This window comes from Malus domestica, chromosome 07, assembly GCF_042453785.1.
Source record: "Malus domestica chromosome 07, GDT2T_hap1".
Taxonomy (NCBI): domain Eukaryota; kingdom Viridiplantae; phylum Streptophyta; class Magnoliopsida; order Rosales; family Rosaceae; genus Malus; species Malus domestica.
Window position 1 is genome coordinate 22441918 of NC_091667.1, and position 22198 is coordinate 22464115.

General features: G+C 39.1%; 2 long non-coding RNA genes across 3 annotated transcripts; both read left to right on the forward strand.

The window, feature by feature from the left end:
• Nucleotides 1-6046: 6046 nt before the first annotated feature.
• On the forward strand, nt 6047-9413 carry LOC139197416 (uncharacterized). Its single transcript, XR_011582804.1, has 3 exons — nt 6047-6157; nt 6653-6870; nt 8908-9413. It is a non-coding gene; the product is annotated as an uncharacterized lncRNA (long non-coding RNA).
• Nucleotides 9414-16576: 7163 nt separating this feature from the next.
• LOC108173647 (uncharacterized) lies at nt 16577-19420 on the forward strand. 2 transcript variants are annotated; one of them, XR_001790360.3, is made up of 3 exons: nt 16577-16998; nt 18420-18516; nt 18836-19420. It is a non-coding gene; the product is annotated as an uncharacterized lncRNA (long non-coding RNA). The 2 variants fall into 2 exon arrangements; XR_003774892.2 differs by having other exon boundaries at nt 16599-16998; nt 18414-18516.
• The last annotated feature ends 2778 nt before the right edge of the window (nt 19421-22198 follow it).

Genomic DNA, 22198 nt, shown 5'->3' on the forward strand with positions numbered 1-22198 from the left:
GGGTTCATGAGAATTTGGTTGTATCCTGAGTAAGCATCCATGAAGCTCAGGAGTTCACACCCTGTTGTAGAGTCTGTAAGTCTGTCTATGAGAGGAAGATGAAAGCTATCATTCGGGCATCCTTTGTTTAGGTCGGTGTAATCGACACATATTCTCCACAAGACCTTTTGGAGCAGGAGACTTTCCTTGGTCGAATTCTTCTTAACAAGGACAACATTTGCTACCCACGTTGGATAATTGACTTCGCGGACGAAGCCTATGCCTTTGAGTTTTTCAACTTCTGCCTTCATTGCTTCGTACCGTTCAACGTTATAAGATCTTCGCTTCTGTCTCACTGGATTGGTCTTGGGGTCAATACTTAAGCGATGACAGATTATATCGGGAGATATGCCTGACATGTCCTCGTATGACCAGGCGAAGACCTCAGTGTTCTCTTGCAAAAAAGAGATCAATGCCAACCGAATAGGTGGTGACAAGGTGGTACCAATCTTCACCATGTGATCCGAATAATCTTTTGAGATAAAGCCCTTCTCCAACTCTTCAGCGGGTTGTGCTTGCTGAGTGAAAGAGTCATCTCAGGGATCATCGGGTTGACTGTTGCCACCGTGAAGATCCAAGTTGGCTTCGTCTGGGCTGATCTTTATGACTTGGTCACGTATAGAAAGGGTTTCCTTGGGCACATGCAGGTGTTGTTGCTTGACCGAAGTGTTGTAACATGATCGTGCATTAAGTTGATCTCCTATGATGTAACCATTGCCATAGGGGGTTGGAAATTTCATCAACAACATATGTGTGGATACCATGGCCTTGAGATCATTGATAACTGTGCATATGAAGATGACATTATATGCCGTTGGGCAATCAACCACCAGGAAGTTAGTGGTAATGGTAGCTATGTAAGGGCCTGTACCAATGGTGAAAGGTAAGTGTATGCTCCCCAAAGGTTGCACGATATCACCGGAGAAGCTTATCAAAGGGGAAATCGAGCGGTCGAGCAAGTGTTCAGCTACATTAAATGCCCTGAAAGCTTCAGTAAACATGATATTGACCGAAGCCCCCGTGTCTACCAGGATTTGTCGTACTTCAAAGTTGGTTATGTGAGTTTTCACGATCAGTGGGTCGTTGTGAGGGTAGATGATATCTCTTTCTTCCTCAGGGTAGAAACATATTGGATCCCAGTTAGGCTTTTGATACTTGCTTCCCCTGATGTCTTCCACGTGAAACACTTGGTGACCAGACCTTAAAGCTCGTTGACTATTTTTCATGGCCCTGTTGGAAGATTTAGATATGGGTGTGCCACCACTTATGGAATATATCACATTTACCTGGCGTTGGTTACGGTTACCCCTTGGAAGGTGAAAGAGGAATTGATCAATTTTTCCTTCACGTGCCAAAACTTCAATATGATCACAAAGGGTGATACACTTCTCGCCGTCATGGCCGTTATGCTCGTGGTAACAACAAAATGTGCCCGTGTTCTTCGTGGGCTTGTAATTCGGGTGCCTCGGCTTTGGCTTCGGTATCAAGTGTGCTATGTTGGGGTAAATGGCCACGCATGCGGCGTTCAAAGGTATGTATGCCTCATACCTCGGGGTATGGGCTGTCCTGACATGTGCTTGACCCACTGTGTTGACTGCCTGGGGTCGGGGATTATCATGGCGATACCCTTGGTTATCGCGGTAGTGTCCCTTACTCATTTTACTAAAATGAGACTGGTGAGGATGGAATTCCTTTTGCCCTGAGATTGATATGTCTGTTGACTTGGCAAAGTATTAAGTAAGGCAGGGGGAGGCACCGCTGCCGTTTGGAAGGTCGAGGTCCTCATTTGGTTGGATCTGACTTCCACTCCCTACTTACTGATAAGGGGTGGTTGTGGGGGGTTTCCCTTGATATGTCCTTGCCTCGGCGGAGGCATGGTTGTAAGCTTGTGCCATCACTTCAGAGTAAGTCTTCCAAGTCTTGTCATTGATCATATACTTGAAGAAATAATCACGTAGGCCTTGAGGGCGGTCTTGTCATCTGCCTCAGCGGAGCGAGAATACTCATGGCTGAAACGACCAGCATACTCTCGTAGTGACTCGTCCGGCTTCTGGCGAATAGTGTACAAGTCATCTGCAGAATGCAAGCAATCGGTCTAGAAGATATGTTGAGAGACAAACAGTTTCCTCAGTTTCTCAAATGAGTCTACTGTCTCAGGTGGAAGAAGGTAATACCAGTTTAGAGCTCTGCCAAAGAGGGTGGAGGGGAAAAGAAGACATCGCTATTCATTGGTGTGCATCCGATATGCCATGGTGGACTCAAAGAGGTTAAAGTGTTCAATTGGGTCCTCCCTTCTAGTATAGAGTTGTAAACCAAGCTTTTGTTTTGTCTTCGCTTGAAGGAGGTGTCGAGGATCCTCCTTGTGAGAGGGCCATGCCTGGGTTAGTTCCAGTCAGGTATCTCGGCTTGACGTTCGGCCTTCAACTTGTTTACTTCCTCAAGGAGTTGTAGGACAAGTGGGTCTGGAGTGGAGTCATGTACCACTGGGATTTTCTTTTGTAAGTCTCCATCGCCTCTTGGAAGTAGGAAAGTTTGAGCAAGGGCGTGTGATTTTTCCTTGGACTCGCCGTACTGACTTCTAGGGCGAGTCTGTCGGAATACCTCAGAGTCCCATGTACCTTCATGTTCCTCTAGGACATGTTGTTCCTTCCCTAGATTGGCAGCTGGCCTGGGTCGTGGGAGGGGACCAAGTCTTTCATAAACCCTTGGGTCATTGATCTTCGAGCATATGTGGATGGGATTCTCTCGACGTTGCTTTAGGAAGTCTCGGTAGTCACGATAAACGGCTTTCGATCCTTCCAACCCTTCTGCAAAGAGGTGTCTTCCTCCACTTCTCTTGCTTCGGGTCGAAGCAGTTGGGTTGAGATAAGTCTCATGTTGATTAATGTTTTGATGATTAGCTCGCTCTTCATCGGGGATACCCATGTCGAAGGAAGGTGACCCTCCGTGTTGGAGGGCACCTAGATAATGGTTGATGTCCACAGGGGCAACAAGCTCACGTGTTTGAGTACGCATAGTTTCATGGAGCGTTTCAAACAGCTTCTCATATTGCTCCTGGAGGACCTCATTCTTCATTACTATCTTGTTGTTTTGAGCTTCTAGCTCATCGACTTTAGCTTGAAGAACAACCCTCTTTCCTTCCTTTTTTCGTTGCTTCGCACTAGGTGCAAGATGGGTGTCATTCTGTGTGCTGTGGCTTCCTTCGCTCCCTATGTTGGAGAGGGATGCCTGGTCAAAAGAGAGTGTACGAATGGTGGAAACCAGCTTGACAAAGCTGAAGAAAGTGGGAATAAGTGTCGTTCCCACAGACGGCGCCAAATGTTGATGCACAAAATCAGTGAGGACTTTGGTACAACAGAAAGTGTTAAGTTTGTGACCTTCGCTAGATTGCTCCGGTCACTAGTGTGGATAAGTATGTAAATGGATAGGGACAGAGAAGCAAACACAAGATGTACGTGGTTCACCCAGATTGGCTACGTCCACGGAGTAGAAGAGTTCTCATTAATTGTGAAGGGTTTACACAAGTACATAGGTTCAAGCTCTCATTTTGTGAGTACTAGTGAATGATTTAATACAAATGACATAGGTTCAAGCTCTCATGTTGCGCTATGATTGGCTTCTGATGTCGACACGTGTCACGCTGTGATTGGTCTTCTGGTTAGAGGGAAACTCTTCTGGGTCCTTGACGGTATAACGTTGACCGATACTCAGTAGTTTCAGGATGGGTCAAGTATGGTACAAACAAGAGCAATTCCAGTGTGGGAGCCCTCCCCCCAGGCTATTCATTATTCAATCTACCTAGTGAACAGTAACTGCCCTTAATGAACAGTAATTACCTTTTGCATCTCCACCGTTGCACTTGAATAGCCCTAGCAATTGGCAATAAAATATTACTATTTTATTTATTTATAAAATAATACAAAATAATTTTATTTGTAATTTCGTATAAGATTTGTAATTTCGCAAAGTCACTTGGCCATTATTTAATTTTTCATTAATTAAATTACTTAATTTCCATTAACACCCATCATTTGTTTTCCTTCAAAATTTTCCTGTTGTTTCCTTCGCATTCCCGAAAAAATCAAATCCAATCATGACGGCCATCGCCCTTTCCGACTTGCCCTCTTCTCCGACTTGCATCAAAATTAAGGCCTTTGCCCTCCTCTCCCTCTCCTTCTTCCTACTCGCCAACCACTATTATGCTACCTATCCTTCCCTCCCATTTTTCTCCTCCACTGCCATGTCATTCGCTGCGCAGTCTCCGTCTCTAGCATCGCAGATGCCGGAATCGCATGCTCCGAATCCTCCGTCAGCTCCTTCTCCTCCTCCACCGCGACCACCGCTGGAGATAGAGATGATGGGGATAGTGGACGAGATCGGCGCGATGTTGGAGGAGTTCGAGGCCTGACAAAAAAAAACATTAAAACATGCGTTTGACATCAGCTAACGTCAGATCCACCTCAGGCTCTCGGGCCGACGAAAATCGATGGGTTGGCGCTCGAGGCTGCTCGGGCTCCCTCGCCAGCCAACGCTGGACTTCTTCCCTCGTGCAATCAAGCCCTTTTTCCGGAGCCTGTCCCTCGAGCAGGAGCTCCTGCTGGAGCTGCTCTTAGGAACAAAATGCTCATATCAGATAAATCAGTGCAACTATAATCTAAAATATTCAAGCGAAGATGAGACATCCGAGTATTATATATAAAATGAATTATATTTTGATAGGCTCATTCTCATGTTAAAATTGAGTCTTCAACGACCGTTTTTTTCTGATGAGCTATTTTAACCTTTATTTTTTAACAATTGACATTAAAAGAAAAAAAATGATCTATAATTTTTTCATGTTGTATTTTTTTTTCATTAAAGCTTAATTATTATTGGTTTGATGATCATATGGGTTGGAAACAGGTGTAGCATCTCTATGTCAGGGCTTTATAGGGGACAGTACGTAGCTTCAATCAATAAAATACTTTGATTCGAGCCAAGAAAGAATATATGTTAGATAACAATTCTCATTGAATGTCAATTAGTTGGTTTGTTAATCAATTATTTAGTCCATTATGTATGTTGGAACCAAATTAGCGTGAATGGTGTGCACAAAGTCAAGCAACCTGCAAAATAGTAAACAACTGTGAGCAAGCCTAAGACCAAGGGGGTGTGTTGGCCAAAGGCTTTTCGACGGTCATGTTAGTGAATGATTTTAAACTTAAGCACCGAGCAAGAGAATTCGAGTGTTTAGATTGCGTTACTAGAGATGAACCCTAAATATGTATATTTATACCATGAGAGATAGACCTTTTTAGGATAGAATCCTTGTTCTAAACCGGGAAAATCGTAAAGGATATCTAGGAGTAGATATTGCACCCTCTTAGGAGTTATGATTCCTTGCGGCACATGCCAATTCCTAGATTGTAGGAACTCCAAGATTTATAGAATTTGATTGAGTCCATATCCGGATTAGATCACGTATCTTGCGGAGAAATAAACATGGTCATCCAACAGAGTCGCTAGGACTCCACCTATTGCCTCAAACAAGGTGCACCATTGCTTCATCTGATACAGCTCCGCTTAGAATTGGTAAGTTCATGACCGAACTTCTAGGTAACTGTATTTGGATCGGCCTTACTCTGACTCTAAGAAATCACGATCCCACAAAGTAGTTGAATGGTTGTAATATATCTACCATTAAGTAGTTGAGTGGTTGTAATATATCTACCTTTAACAAGTGAAATATAATGATTCGTATGGTTTGTTGGTAAGAAATCGCACTGTAAGTGTAATCTGCATTAGTTGACAACAATATGTTTTGTCAAAACCATTAAAGTGACACTAATAATTAAAACAATTGTGTTAATGCATATAATCAATTACACATAGATAAACGAAAACAAACATAATAAACAATTCTCTCAAATAGATTGAAAATTTTAATCTTAAGTACAACAAGTCGGGTCGACCTAACTCAGCACGAGCACGATTGCCCTAAAATCACCGTTGTTATCGTAAGGGACAACTCGTAGTGTATTATCTAATTGTTTGAAATGATATGAATGTGATGGCAGTCTATACTCGACTTTGGTAAGATTTCGGGGCCACCTTATGATTGCATTCCCCCTGTCATAAAGTATGTCTCCATCCTTAAACTTTCTTTAATTTTTTCTTTCTTTTTATTTAATTGAAAGTTTTTATGATTTTTGTTGTCAAACTGTGTAAATTATCCCAACTAATCTAAGCATGTTACAAGTTCCATATCGTTCTAACTCATCCACTCCTGGGCTAGTTTTGTTCCGTAAAATTCTGCAAAGTTGGTTTAGGAACTGAATGCTCACATCGGATAAATCATTGCACCTATAATCTAAATATGAAAGTGGAGATGAGACAGCCGGGCATTACATACCAGATGAATTACATTTTGATATGATTATAGATCAGTCTCGTGTTAAGATTAAGTCTTCAGCTCCAGTTATTTTTGAGTGAGCTATTCAACCTTTCTTTTTAAACAATTGACATTAAGAGAAAAAAAAGTTGGTTGAGAAATTTTCTTTTCATGTTGTTTATTTTTCCATCAAAGCTTAGTTATTATTATTTTGATGATCATATTGGTTGGAAACATGTGTAGTACCTTTGTGTCTGGACTTTTGGAAGGGATTGCAGCTTCAATCAACAGAATATTTGGATTCAGCCAAGGGTGAATGTATGTCGTATCACAGTTGTCCTCTTGAGGGGCAACTTCCAATATGTTCTCCATTGTTTAAAGGGAGAGAGCAAAGGAAGTGGTATGCTCATTCTTGTTCAAATTTTAGAGCCAAGTATCGTTGTACCTGTTGTCCAGACAAAGTATGTCTCTTACCTTAAAATCTATTTTATTTGATTGAAAATTTGAGATAGGATGTTTGATTTGTCAATAATCTATTAATTAGTCCACTTGTCTTCTTGTCACTACATGTCAATTAGTTGGGTTTGTTGATCAATTATTTAGTCCATTAAGTAATTGAGTGGTGGTAATATATCTACCTTGAGTAAGTGAAATATAATAATTCGTATGATTTTGTTGGTAAGATTGCACACTAAGTATAATCTGCATTATTTGATGACAATATGTTTTGTCAAAACTATTAAAGTGACACTAGTAATTAAAACAATGGTGCTAATGTATATGATACAACTACATATAGATAAATAAAAACATACATAACAAACATCTCAAACAAATGAAAATTTCAGTCTTAAGTACAACAAGTTAGGTTGGCTTGACTCGACACGAGCATGACTAGCCTAAAGGCACAATTGTCATCGTGGAAGATAACTTGTAGTATTTCAATGATTTTTTGCTCTTGTTTCGATGGTTCAAAGGCATATACACATGCTCGATTATGGGATTGAGAACTCAGTTAACTCTTGAAAATAATGAATTTAATACCAGACAAAGATTATAGTGGTTGTGTGCTTTTTTTTTTCTTTTTTTTTTCTTGGTATAAATGGGAAGATTCTTATTTCTTCTTCCTCGAATTTCCAATTAAACTTATATTTTGAAGCATAACATTGTAATACTTTGTTTTTAGCGTATTTTCTGGGCTAACTATTCACAGTTTGATGGTGTGTAGGGGGCTTGATATGTTAAATATAGAAATAAATAGATATGCTGAGTATTTTCTAAACTTCGATTTTGAAAAAAAAGAAAAGAAAAAACACCACATTATCAAAACCTGAGAATTGTTTAAATCACAAAACTAGAGAAGAAAGAAGACGATGAGAACCTCGTACTTGTCACAGAGAGAATGATGCGTGTTGTGTTCTTTTGCCAGAGCAGAGAACAATGGCGTAGCTAGGAAAACCTTGAAGGGAGGTTAACTTTAAATAACTAAGATTAAAAGATAATAAGAAAGCTCATATAAAAATAACAATTCTTAGTCTTCAAAGGTATTCATAAATTTTTTTACTAAAATTACAATTGCCTTCGACAAGTTTTCATAGTTTGAAATCTTCTCATAATCACATCATTGCCAATATTATCGAGTATATCTTTCTCGATATCTACAGCAGATTGATTACCTTTTCCTTTTATGTAATTCTCCATAATTTTTTTAGATATTATAAATGTATTAAATAATGAAATAAGAGAAAAAGGTAAAAATAAAGGAAAACTAATGAAAAGAGCTTGAAAACTTTGAGTTTTAATGATAAGGACAAAATAAAAGGTAAAATGAATAGTACCAGGATTGACTTTTTAGTGTAAAAATGTGGTTTTTCGTTAAAGTGAACAGTACCAGAAGCTTTTCGTTAAAGTTCTCTAAAAATAAACCCTACCACATTGGGACTCTTCGGTCATCTAACAAATAGAGGTTTAATTGTTTAGTGCCCACACGGTTCAATCTCCAAGAATAATTCAAATCAATAATAAACTATAATATAATATATACTATTTTAATGAGCATTATTAAAATCTGTTGGAAAATATTAATACTTAGGTTTATTTTAATATTTAGGTTTTGCTTGTTAGTTTAATATTTGAGCCTTACCCATCCAAGTTAGGGTTTCTTAGGTTTTGTTCTCTATAAATATTGTTTGTAATTTAGTTTGACAAATAAGTTAGTCACGATGTTACCTCTTAAAGTTTTTGTGCCGTTTTGGCATTCTCGTTTATTTAATAATATTCTTGTTAATCTTGTTCATCGCGCAATTTGATATTCAACTTGGTATCAGAGCAGGTTTGATCATTCGGAATTTAATTTGCTTATGTTTTGTTCGTATCAATTTGTCTATCTCGTTGTTTGTTTTGTCCAGTTTGGTTCCGTGAAACTTTTTTGTTTTTTGGTTTGGGTTAACCTTTGTCATTAAAAAAAAAATCGTTGTTGTTATTGTCCCGTACTCCAGCGTCTAACCTGCATCCCTAGCAATCTCATACTCGCCACGGGTTTTGATGAAGTCCAGATCCGAGAACCACAAACTAGGACCGAGTTTATCTCCTCCTTGGACCACCTTCATCTGCATCTGCTCTTAATCTGCACCACGACCCACTGACTCTGCTGCTGCATTTGTTGTACCCGCATCCCCGCTACCGCATCTGACTGACCCAATCCACCTGCTGCAACCTTTCCCTCTTGCAGAGTCACCCGCTCCTTGATTTCATTGCTGCTGCTTGACCTGCGAGCCTGTCCACTGACCAGAACTCACGTTCAAGAACAAAAAACCTCGGAAAATATTGGTAAAGTATGAAAAAAAAGGGAGAAAAAATTGGAAACGGTTAGTTGTTTTGGGCTTGCGTGTTTCATTGGGCCACTGGTTGGATTGGCCCGACATAATGAATTTGTTGATGGGCCAAACTTATTAAGTTTGGCTACTGTTTTCTATTGGTTTGAGGCCCACGCGGATAACATGAAAATAACCCGTTGTTGGAGCTTGCTCTTGTTGGAAAATTTAATAAAAATATTATTATATTAAATTTATTAATTGAATGGAAATTAGAAGTGAAGCATTTTGGTAGAAAGATATGTCTACTTAAATGAAGTGTTGCAACTTTTGACCCTTCATGAATAGTTATACGTTTTCCAAAGAGGTATCTCATATTCTATAAATAGGGAAGCCCCCTATAATCATACATACAGTGTACTATGTTTATACCATATTTAGGGCCTCGTATTTAGACCTTGTATAAATACTCGAAGGATTTAAATGTAATTATGTAATAAAGGAAGGGGCAAATATGTAATTAGGGGAGGAGCCCTTATTCTATAAAAGGGCCCCCTCACCCTCACAAACCAAAAAAAAGCCTCCTCACATCCCCTAAGCTCTCTCTCCCTCTTCAACAAAGAAATATAATACAATCAGTGTGGACGTAGCCCAAACCTTGGGGTGAACCACGATAACTCTTGTGTCATTTACATTTTATGCAGATTCACGGTCGGATTTACGTTGTACCAAGACCATCCAGTTTTGTGCATCAACATTTGGCGCCGTCTGTGGGAAACGACACAAAAAACTATGTCGTTTCTTTTTCATTTTTCACCTCCACCGTGAATCTGCAAAACCTACAAAAATCAACAACCCAAAGTTTCCCAGAAAAACCCAAGATCCAAAGCCAAACCCAGGAGATAATCAAAACTCTCTCTGCCTCTCTCTCTTGCCTCTGATCTTTTTCAACTCTCTCTTTCTCTCTTTCTCTCTCTGTGGCAGCAGACCCAAACAGCGACCAAAACACAATACGGAGCATTTTGAAGCAAATCTCCGGAAGTCTGACGGCGCAATCAAATGGCAGCGACGGGGCAAGTCACCGGAAGCCTGACGGTGTACTATCGCGAAGTCTTGACGGCAGTTAACGCCGGCGAGCCTATCGGGTTAGCCAGGGTAACAAATGGCGTGACTTCCGCAAAATCTACATATCGCACAATCCTTCCAGCATTAGAAATCATGAGCTTGGTCAACGACACAAGGATAATGTTGCTAAGAAGCTTGCTGATATGTAAAAAGAAAAAGCTGCAAAGGAGAAGGAATAAAAGAAAGCGGAGCGCGCCCTTCTGCAAATTGAAGCAAAAGCTAAGCGCAGCGCAGCTATCAAAAAGATATGGCAAACTTAAAGGAGGCTCAAGATTCTCGGGTATTTGGGTTGACGATGATGATCTAGAGAAATGGCAGTATAACAGCACATCAGGAAGAGGCATATGCGAACCTGCAGTTCTTATCAAATGCTGGATAAAAAAATAAAAAAAAAACTATTTTGAAAAAGCCAGCGTCAACCTCAGGTGTAGGATCAGCTACAGAAAACAAAAGTGCTGATAAAGCTCAAAACGGGCCTCCACCTGGGCCAGTGGTTTCATCTTCATTAAATCCTAAGATATCTGTTAAAGGTGCTCCTTTGTCCATTGCTGTTGGAAAGAGAAAGAGAGATGAGAAGCCAATGGCTATATCCGTCGAAGAAGCAGCTGCACTTAAAGCAGGGGAGGATGCAAGAAAGAGAGAGAGAGAGAGAGAGAAACCAATGCTTGGCCTTTACCGGCCGCAACAGTGTGGCTGCTCTAGCAAGTTCATATCTTTAAGGACCTTCACTCAAAAGTTTATTCAATTGGAGTTGCAGATTCAGAAAACAGAACTTGGTTTGTGAAAAGAAGGTTTCATTCTCATCTATTTCTTTTTTAACGCCATGACTGTTAGAAAAAAAGAAGAATGATGTTTGGAGAAAAGCAGAGACATAGGTGCAAAGCAAAAGTAGAAAAGAAAAAGGAAAATGAGGAAAGGGTCTGAAGAAGTTTGTGGAGATGGCATGCGCCAATTGCACACCAGTGAAGCAATCCAGCCATCATGTCACTAAGAAAGCAAAATTAGAAAAAAAGAAAAGAAAAAGGGAGGCTCTCCTTGAGAGCACATGGGGACAACGCAAAAGAAAAAGAAAAAGGGAGATCTTACTAAAGCCAAAGAAGATGCCCACACTTTCATCATACATGTTCCTATTTTCTGAGAAAGTTACGGGAAGACCTAGGAGGAAGATAAAGGTTTCCTTACTTTAAAGTGATGTAATTTATTTATTTTATCTCTCAGAGACATCTGTATAAACCCCATCAGAGGGTAATAATACCAAAAAAAAAAAAAAAAAAAAAAACGGCAAAGCCCAAAATTAATGGGCTGGCATGTCGTGGAGGGCGAAGGCCCATAAGCCCAAAATAGCACCAACCAGGTGACCAAAAGTATGCCAGTACTCCAAAAATTATTCGGCAACTTGCCTCTATTATCACCAACCAGGTGACCAAAAGTAAGCCCAGTACTCCAAAATTATTCGACAACCTGCCGCTATTACCACCAACCAGGTGATGAAATGTACAACCCGTACTCCAATATCATTTGGCAACCAGCCATTCATACCACCAACCAGGTGATGAAATGTACAAACCGTACTCTAAAATAATTTGGCAACTAGCCATTTATGCCACCAACCAGGTGATCAAAAGTACACCCAGTACTTCAAAATTATACATGAGCACTACTCATGTCATTCGTACATAAACATTCATGAGCATCACTCATATCAATCATACATAAACATTCATGAGCATCACTCATGTTAACATTCATGAGCATCACTCATGTTAACATCCATGAGCATCACTCATGTTAACATCCATGAGCATCACTCATGTCAATCAAACATTCATGAGCATCACTCATGTCAATTAAACATTCATGAGCATCACTCATGACAATCAGCTTCAAAAGTTTCATTTACAGAGCCTTAGCTTCAAAAGCGTCATTTACAAAAGCTCTAACTTCAAAAGCTTCATTTACAGAGCTCCAAGTTCAAAAGCTTCACTTACAAAAGCTCTAGCTTCAAAAGCTTCATTTACAGAGCTCCAGCTTCAAAGCTTCACTTGCAAAGGTTCACCTACAAAGCTTCAGTGCATGGTCTACAAAGACCGCCTCCGAACAACCGCCATTTCAGCCCATACATGGATTGAATTTGAAGTCTCCAGCCAACAGCGTCTATTGACCGAAGACTTGGGGGACTACATTATGTACCATATATTGGGCCTCAACTAGGCCTTATGAAAAATACTTGGGGGACTCTAGCCCATTATTCATGTACTGAGGAGCGAGCCCTTATTTTATAAAAGGGACTCCCTTACCATCATTAGAGAGCAACGCCGCCAGCTGAGCAACCACCTCGCCGCCAGCATCAACTCTAGCCCATTATTTATGTATTGAGGAGCGAGCTCTTATTCTATAAAAGGAACTCCCTCACTTTCATTAGAGAGCACCCATTATTCATGTACTGAGGAACGAGCCCTTATTTTATAAAAGGGACTCCCTCACCTTCATTAGAGAGCAACGCCGCCAGCTGAGCAACCGTCTCGCCGTGAGCATCACTCCGAACCCATATTTATGTATTGAGGAGCAAGCCCTTATTCTATAAAAGGGACTCCCCTCACCACCATTAGAGAGCATCAACTCTAACCCATCATCCATGTATTGAGGAGTGAGCCCTTATTCTATAAAAGGGACTCTCTCACCTTCAAACGCCGCAAGCCGAGCTAACCAAGGCAACATAAGCCACGAGCCGAGCAGCCTCGCAGCGTGTGCTACTTCTAGTTGAGCGTCATTTCAGATTGAGCACTGCCTCATATCGAACATCAATTCAAGACAGCATCTAGTTACTTCGGCCCACACATGGACTGAATTTCAAGTCTCCAGCCAAAAGACTCTCTTGACTGAAGACTTGGGGGACTACTGTTTATACCATATTTAGGGCCTCGTATTTAGACCTCGTATAAATACTCGAGGGACTTAAATGTAATTATGTAATAAAGGAAGGGGCAAATATGTAATTAGGGGAGGAGCCCTTATTCTATAAAAGGGCCTCCTCACCCTCACAAACCAAAAAAAAGCCTCCTCACATCCCCTAAGCTCTCTCTTCCTCTTCAACAGAGAAATATAATACAATCAGTGTGGACGTAGCCCAAACCATGGGGTGAACCACGATAACTCTTGTGTCATTTACATTTTATGCAGATTCACGGTCGGATTTACGTTGTACCAAGACCATCCGGTTTTGTGCATCAACATACTAAATATTAGAGAGTTGCATTTAGTCCATATGAGAGAGTTTTCAACACAATCATGGTTCATGGAGCCTTGTGATTTGGAGTGTTACTATTACAAAGACGTGGTCATTGTATCTTATGAGACATGCGCCGATCAACCATGAGCACCGTCGTAGGGTGTAAACTTGTCTTAAGGACAAAGTGTCCAACATTTGCCTCAACCGTATTTTCTAGGTTTTTCTAATCCATTATATCATGTTCATTTAACATTGGTTACTCATGTGCATATATTACTTTGACTTATAATTGTTGGAAAATATTAGTATTTAGGTTTATTTTAGTATTTAGGTTTTGCTTGTTAGTTAGTATGTGGGCCTAGCCCATCCGAATTAAGGTTTCTAGGTCTTGCTCTTTATAAATATAGCTTATAGTTTAGCATGAAGAACAAATGATTCACAATGTAGTCTCTTAGGGTTTTGTAGCTGTTTCGGCATTCTCAGTTAGTTTAATAATATTCTTATTATTTTGTTAGTCTTGTTCGTTCCGCACTTTAAAATTCAACTTGGTATTAGAGCGGGTTCGATCCTTAGGGTTCAATTCATTCTCGTTGGTATCAATTTGTTTGTATTAGTTTTGTTTCCGTCATCTTCCGCTCTTTGTGTTTTCGTTTTAGATTTGTTAGTTGGTATTGATTGTTTGCAAGAAAAAAAAAGGAAAATAGAAAGGATCTTGCTACTGTTGTTTGTTTGCACAGAAGAAAAAAAAAGGGAAAATAGAAAGGTTTTGCTATTTGTTCGCATGAAAGAAAAGAGAAAGAAAAATGGGGAGAAAGGAAATGATAGAAAATAAAAAAAAAAGCAAAAAGAGAAAGGAAAGAAAAAAAAAATTGTTTGCTGTTGCTTTAGGCTCATATAGGCAAAGGGAAAAAATGGTTAAGTTTGTAAGTTTGTTTTTAGTGTTGGTCTGTTTAGAATTGTTTTATGACTGTTATTCGAGTACTTGGAGTTGTGACCAGTCGAGTGATAGTATTTGTGTTTGTTTGTTAGTTGCTACAATTGAGATATGGAAATCTCGTCCGTTTAGTGATGGGTTTTTTCCATACTCTCAACACTAACCAGTTTGCCAGCCAGAATCAGCTTGCCAGCAAGAATCAAGAATCAAGAATCAAGAATCAGTTTGCCAATTTGCAATCAAGAATCACGAATCAAGAATTAAGTTAAGTCAAGAATCAAGAATCAAGAGTCAAGTCAAGTCAAGTTTGCATGCCTGCCAGTCTGCCTAACGGAGTTAGTCCGCATCTGCTTGTTTGCAAACCCATGTCGTATATCGCCATGAGTTTGACGGGGGGTGTTGGAAAATATTAGTATTTAGGTTTATTTTAGTATTTAGGTTTTGCTTGTTAGTTAGTATATGGGCCTAGCCCATCCGAATTAGGGTTTCTAGGTCTTACTCTTTATAGATATAACTTATAGTTTAGCATGAAGAACAAGTTATTCACAATAGTCTCTTCGGTTTTTATAGCCGTTTCGGCATTCTCAGTTAGTTTAATAATATTCTGATTATTTTGTTAGTTTTGTTCGTTCCGCACTCTGATATTCAACTTATTTCTTAATTTTCTATGTAATTTAATATAGCAATTAGACCCAATGTTTCCAACAGTTGTTGCCCGCAATGATTGCTCGAGTACTTGGACTAGTGACCACTCGAGTGACATTGCGAGAGTCGGGTTTTTTTGCTTGTTTGTTCAGGTTTGTCCGGAAGTTCGCAATTGGCATTGAGAGAGTTTGCACTAGCATTGGTATTTATCTTGCATTGGTATGGAATCTTGCAGCACCGGCATTGGAAAGAAAAACAAGAACAAGAGGTTAGGATATGCTGCCTTTTTTTTGCTTTGGCTTAAGATAATTGTCCTATGCGTTGATAGTGTTTGTAAGTTGGTGTTACAGTTTACTGCATTAATGCTATAGTTGAATCCTAGTACTTATCTTGAATTTCGTGTGTCTCTGAATGCATATCAGGTTCTGAATTTATTTATCATATATATATGTGAGACCCCATAAAAATGTGGGTAGTTTATTAAGGAGCGATGCCAATCGAAATGGTATTAATTTTATTTATTTTTATTTATAAAGGATAACATTTGAGTTAAATTGCTATTTGTTATGAGTATCGGTGAGGATCAAACTCGAATTAAATTACTTATGTATGATTGTTTTCCATCGATGCGTAAAGTGCCATTTACATATTAAAAAAATACTAATTATTTTAAGACATATGCAATAATATCACCTAAACTTTTAATGAATTTTTTATGAAAATCAGAAAGTACAAAATCTTTACATAATTAAGGCGTAAAAATGCATAAGGAATTGGTATTAATTATCACGCCACCTCCACCTATGATCCTCATTGGTGTTGCCGCCACAACCACCACCACCACTATTATCTCTCGCATATATGCTAGTGACTCTAGATACGAATTAAGTTTCTTAAGGGGATGAGGCTAAAGGGGCATCTAAAGGAGCTTCGTTTTGGGCTAGCCGCAACATGCTTGGCCCCGATTTTCCAGCATGCCGCTGAGATGCGGAGGCGTGAAGGGAAGGTTTTGATCCGACAAACAAAATAGGTGTGCCACTTCTAGCTTTGAGCAGAGGTTGAAGGGATGGTACGTGAGAAGGAGGAGTAAACGAAGCAGGACATGGATTAAAATTGAAAAGACCAAAACGGCAAAGAACGCTGGAAAAACAAGCCGTGGCCTCTCAAATCGACAGCTATGGGCGACGAAAGAACAGGCCATAAGGCATAACAAGGAGTTTGTCGCCGACCCGGCAGCGAGATGGAACTTTGGGTGTGTGCGAGAGAGACAATGGGGAAGCTCCGGCTAGTTTTTTATTTATTTTTTATTTTTTTACTTTTAACAGAAGCAAATATTAATTTACGTAACGCCCCGTTTAACGGACAAATCACACAACGTAGCATAAAAAGAGAAACTCCATTTTCCCTTTATTCCCAAATTCCAATTTCCCAAAACTCCTTTGTCTTCCACTCTTCCCCCTCTCACTCAGATCAGCTGCTCTTCTCCCTTTCACTGAGACTTTATACTCGATCAATCTGAATCGTCGAATCAAATCGATCCAACGATGGAGACCAACAACTGCATGTCCGTGCTGTCGTGTGTGGGCACCAACGTCGCCTTCGCCTTCTTCGCCTCACTGGAACGCTGCTCCTGCATCAATCTCAACACTGCCGATTTCGACGACGACAATCACAACATCACCAACGACGACGACCACCGCGCTCTTTTCCTCTCCTCCTCCTCCAGGCCAACTGCCGGGTCCCACCAAGACCAGCCCATCAAGCCCGCTGCCACCACCACCCACCACCGCCTCAGCGACGGCGTTTCAGCTTGATACAACCACTCACTCGCAGCGGCTCTCACGTACGGTGAATATTACAAGAAGATATTTATGTGCTTTTTGCTTTCTGGGTTATCTGTAATTTGTGTCTCGTGCGAATTGGAATTGTATTCGGATTTGGTATGGCACTTTTGGAAGTGAAATGAATTTGGGAATTTTTGTAAAATTTCAATTTTTGATGAGTTTTCGGAGGGGAAATGCTATTTCCAGAGATGAAGTTGTTTCTTCCGTGTCAATGTACAACCTTTACATGCGTAAGGTACTACCACTTTATGCATCTCTGGAAGCAGCAAATTTAGCTTTGGACAATAGCATTTCCTTCTGAGAAATAAAAATGATTTTTTTTAACTTATATAAAGAATTCTTTGAATTCTCGAACTGATATCAGCATCTGAATTCTATGTCTGCATTGTTCTCTCTCTCTCTCTCTCTCTCTCATGCTAACATCAGTTGTGGTTTTGCTGTGTAACGTATGGTTTGGTCAGACTAGCTAATGTCACTTTAGCTTGAAAAAAATGTGAGTGACTCCTCAGTTCCACACTTCAGTAGGTGGATTTTATTCGATATTTTACGGACTTATAGTGATTGGAGCTTAATGTTTTACTTGTTTCTGAATTCCTTTGTGTAATAAGTGGTTGTTGCTTCTTAGTTTATCAAGTGTTATTGTATGAGTTGGAAAATGTGGAAAGTTTTCGCATTTTTCTCTGTTTCTTCTTATGTTTCTGGTCATTTGAACCAAGAATTTGCATCACAAACCAAACATTTCATGGATATATCTATATATATGTATATATATGCATTGTAATTGACTTTGCTTTCGGATGTTTGGACGATGCTCTCATTTTGTTGAACTAGTGTGCCTTTTTGTGTTGTGTTGTTGTTCATTTTGGGGGCCATATATCATTTTCTAACAATTAGAGACCAGAAGATTAGAAGGAAAGCACTTTGCCATGTTATTGAATTTGCAATATTTGCTGACAAAGAGAAATGGCTGACGAGGGTTCTTTAATTCCTTCTTTCTCCCTTTATACGTATTGTCTACCAAAACTCATATCTTTATGCTCGATTAATGATTGCAATTCTATGTCGCAACAGACGACAAAAATTGATTGTCGAGTTAGAGCTAACTGATATGGTGTCTGTTTTTGTAATTAGAAGATCAATGCTCTTCACCTTTCCATTAATGCAAGATTTTCAGTGTCATGTGTGACAAAATTCGTTAAAATGTATTAATCTTTGTTTCCTTAAGAGCCAAATTTCAATCTTTGTGTGAGAAGACTGATAGAGTCTGGTATTTGATCTCAGTTTTTCACATGACTAAGTCTTCAATTTCCAACCTTTGTATGCACATAACTTTATTATCAGATATGGTATGAATTTATTATGTTCCCTTTACTGATGAAATCAAACATCGTTGAACAACGAATCCCTCTTCAAGCATCAGCATCCAAAACATAACTAAAGAGGAAGGGAATCAAATCTCAGGAGTACCAGAAGTCCTATGTGCCAAGTGTTCACTTGCAAATTTGGTGCTTTCAGAGGTATGATTTTATTGTCTGGTTGAAATAAGATGCTGTATCATAAAATGGCATGTTGGGTTCGGGATGATTGTTTAACCAGCACACTGACAAGAAATAACAATTCACAAAAAACATCAAAAGAAAAACGGGAAAAATAACTAAAGCAGCTTGGATATGCAGAACATGGTAGGAAATTGTTTCATTCAGCTCATCATCTACATTACATCACATCATAGATTTGTCATTCACTCATTTGCAGATAGCTCAGGTGCAACTAACGAAAACACATCAAAATTTGCGCAGTCCATAATCTAATCACTACTTATCTTCTTGTCTCCAGCAAATCAGCATCAAGATGCACCGCTGTATTATATACAGCCTTGCTCGCTTCCCCTTCAAGACTCTACCTCTTTGAGCCTGAACCTTGCACCCCTTCTGCGGAGGAAAAGGCAGGCACCCCATCCCTGAGAGTTTCTCTGAAAGAACCATCAAAACCTAAAACTGTGTTTTGGAGATTGTTCACACTTTGCTGATAGTATAAACTGACTGCTCACATTTAGAAGTGCTTAGTGTGGGAGGTTACGAAAAGTTGGTTACGAAATTTTGTCTTCCAGTGCAGCAAGTTACTGTAAATTTTTTGCAAGTTTGGGGGTTGGAGCATGTGGCTTCCCTTGGGAGTTCCGCAAGGAGCCAAAACCCAATTTTCTGGATTCAACCATTTTTTTTTCACAGCAGTAGCAGTTTCATGGGAGGGGAGTTTCTGCTTAGCTGTCTGTTCAACCAGTTGAACCAAGATTTTTAACTATTGGGAAGCTACTTAATGCTTATAAGTAAATGGCTCATCTCATAAGCAGTTTTAGAGCTTTGGAACAAGTGCTTTTAATTTCCTTCAGTGAGCATTAATTATATATGATTTTACAAGCCACCCAAGAGAGTTGGAGACGGAAGATTCTTCTATGAGCCAACTTTAGTTCACATGCTTGATGGTGTCGATTTTGCGGCTATTGTAGTAGTAGTCATTCTAACGTGGGATAGATCTTTGTGGGATGGTTGCGGGATGTGAGTGGGCGGGTTGGCCGGTTGTATAGTGATGGTCAACTGACCAGTCGCATCCACTAGTATCCTGCATAGGATAAAACCTAGAAACATTTGCATGCTCAAGTTACTATTTAGAACCTGACACCATCACACAGTGAAGTGATGCAGCGTAGGTTTGAAGGTATCATGTGTTGGTACTTTTATGCGCAAACGAAACGAATTCTAACAAAGTATCAAATATCAATATCATTGGCGAAGCGAATAAACAATCTCAAAAATAAGAACACAAGAGATTTAACGTGGTTCTGTGTAAAGCTCACGTACACGGTCGAAGCACAACGATAAATTTCACAAACGAAAATAACCACAAATTACGAACTCTAAATCAAACGAGTTGAGAATAAAAAACTAACAGAGAAGATTATTCTAAATTGCTCTCTAACTTACAAATTCGCAAGTTGACTCTCACCAAGTTGCTACACGAATGTGCCACCAAATTGCCACACGAATGAGCCACAAAAAATAAACTACCCTAATGTCCTGTTTATAAAGCATAGTACTTAGGTTTACTAGGAAGTAAATCCAAATCTTAATCAAGTAGATAATTAACAAAATCTCACCAAGCAAGGAAACCAACCAAGACGTCAAAATCCAAATCCAAATAGGACACTAAAAAAGATATATATAACACATACCTAATTTTGATTACGCAAAACCCAACAATCTCCACCTCGGTGAGACATTAGCGAACTTAAAAAAAAAAAAACTACAAACTAGGATACCAAAAATACAAATGCAAAAGCAATCACCAAATTCTTCAAAGAACAAATCTCCACCTAGACTAAAAAATAAAATAAAATAAAATTCAAAAGTCTTCAAACTTGAAATTTCCTCCAACGCCATCTCCAACAAATTCCATTACGAAACCTAACAAATACAAACCAAAATGCAAACAAAAGCTTGAACAAATGAACCAAAAGTGTGAATTGCACTCCACCAAAAAGCTTGAATACCAAGCTCCACCTCCTCACATAACCTTTAGAGAAGTTTAGAAAAACAATCTTTTGCAATGCTTGCCTCAACACTAGCAGAAGACTTATCAAATGGCTTCTTTTTGCCCTTGAGTTTTGGGCAATCTATTTTCTAATGGCCCTCCTTATGACACTAGCTACAAATGTTTTTTTCAAGTTTGCCCTTTTCCTTATTCCTTCCTTGAATTACCAAAGCTCCATGTTGTGTGTCAAACACCTTATTCTTTAGCTCTTTAGAATTCAAAGTGGCCTTAACATCTTCCAAACTAAGACTTTCTCTACCAAATAGCATTGTATTAACAAAGTATTCATATGAAGGAGATAAAGAACACAACAAAGTTATCGCATAATCCTCATCATTAATTTGGTTGTCCACACTTTCAAATCCATCATAAGTTTATTGAATTCATCAACATGCTCATTAATTGACCCACCTTCATCCATTTGAAGAGTATGCAAACTTTTCTTCAAATACAACCATTTAGCAAGGGATCTGGTCATATAAAAGCTCTCTAATTTGAGTCACAACTTTCGTGCATATTTGACGTTACTAACTTCATGCAAGACTTCATTAGATAAAGTCAACAAGATTGCTCCAAGTGCCCACTCCATAACATCTTCGTTTTCCTCATCAGTCAACGAATCAACAAAGCCTTCACACCCTTTAGCATTTTCAAAAGCTCTTGTTGAACTAACAAAGCACACATCTTCATTTACCAAATACCAAAGTCATTCCCATCGAACTTTTTGATATCAACCTTCATCGACAACCTAGAAGGCTTCATAATGACTAGCAAGCAAAGCCCAAGTTGAAACCTGGGCTCTGATACCACTTGTTGTACTTTTATGAGCAAACGGAAGTGAATTCTAACAAAGTACTAAATATCAACATCGTAGGCGAAAGCAAAGAAACAAACAATCTCAAAAATAAGAACACAAGATGTTTAACGTGGTTCGGCGTAAAGCCTATGTCCATGGACGAAGTACAACGAGGAATTTCACTAAACAAATGGAGATAATAAAAGAGTGTTTTTAAACTCTTACAACCCAAATCCCACAAATTATGAACTCTAAACCAAACGAGTAGAGAACCCAAAACTTACAGAGAAGATTCTCCTAAATTGCTCTCAAACTCACAAGTTCACAAATTGACTTTCACCAAATTGCCACACAAAGTAAACTAATTCTAATGTCCTATTTATAGAGCATATGACTTAGGTTTACATAGGAATCCTAATAGGAAGTAAATCCAAATCATATTCAAATAGGTAATTAAGAAAATCTCTCTGCCAACTACGAAAACCAATTAAGAAGTCAAAATCCAAATTCAAATAAGACACTAAAACAAAATAGGTAACACATATTTAATTTCAAGACGCAAAACCCAACATCGTGGCATGGCATATTGGCATGCGTTAGACACTATTATGGGTTGCTGAAATTTTGTCGTGTGCAGAGTTAATTTTTCAAATGGATTGGGTGCATCTTCGACAGAGCATAATCCTCCATTCAGCTATTCATTCAGAAACGGGCTACTGCTAGTTTGGGCTGGCAAAAATTGGTTTAAGATATCAATGTATAAACTAGACAATATAGACCGTGAGATAGTAATTGTATTAAATATATGTAATTAT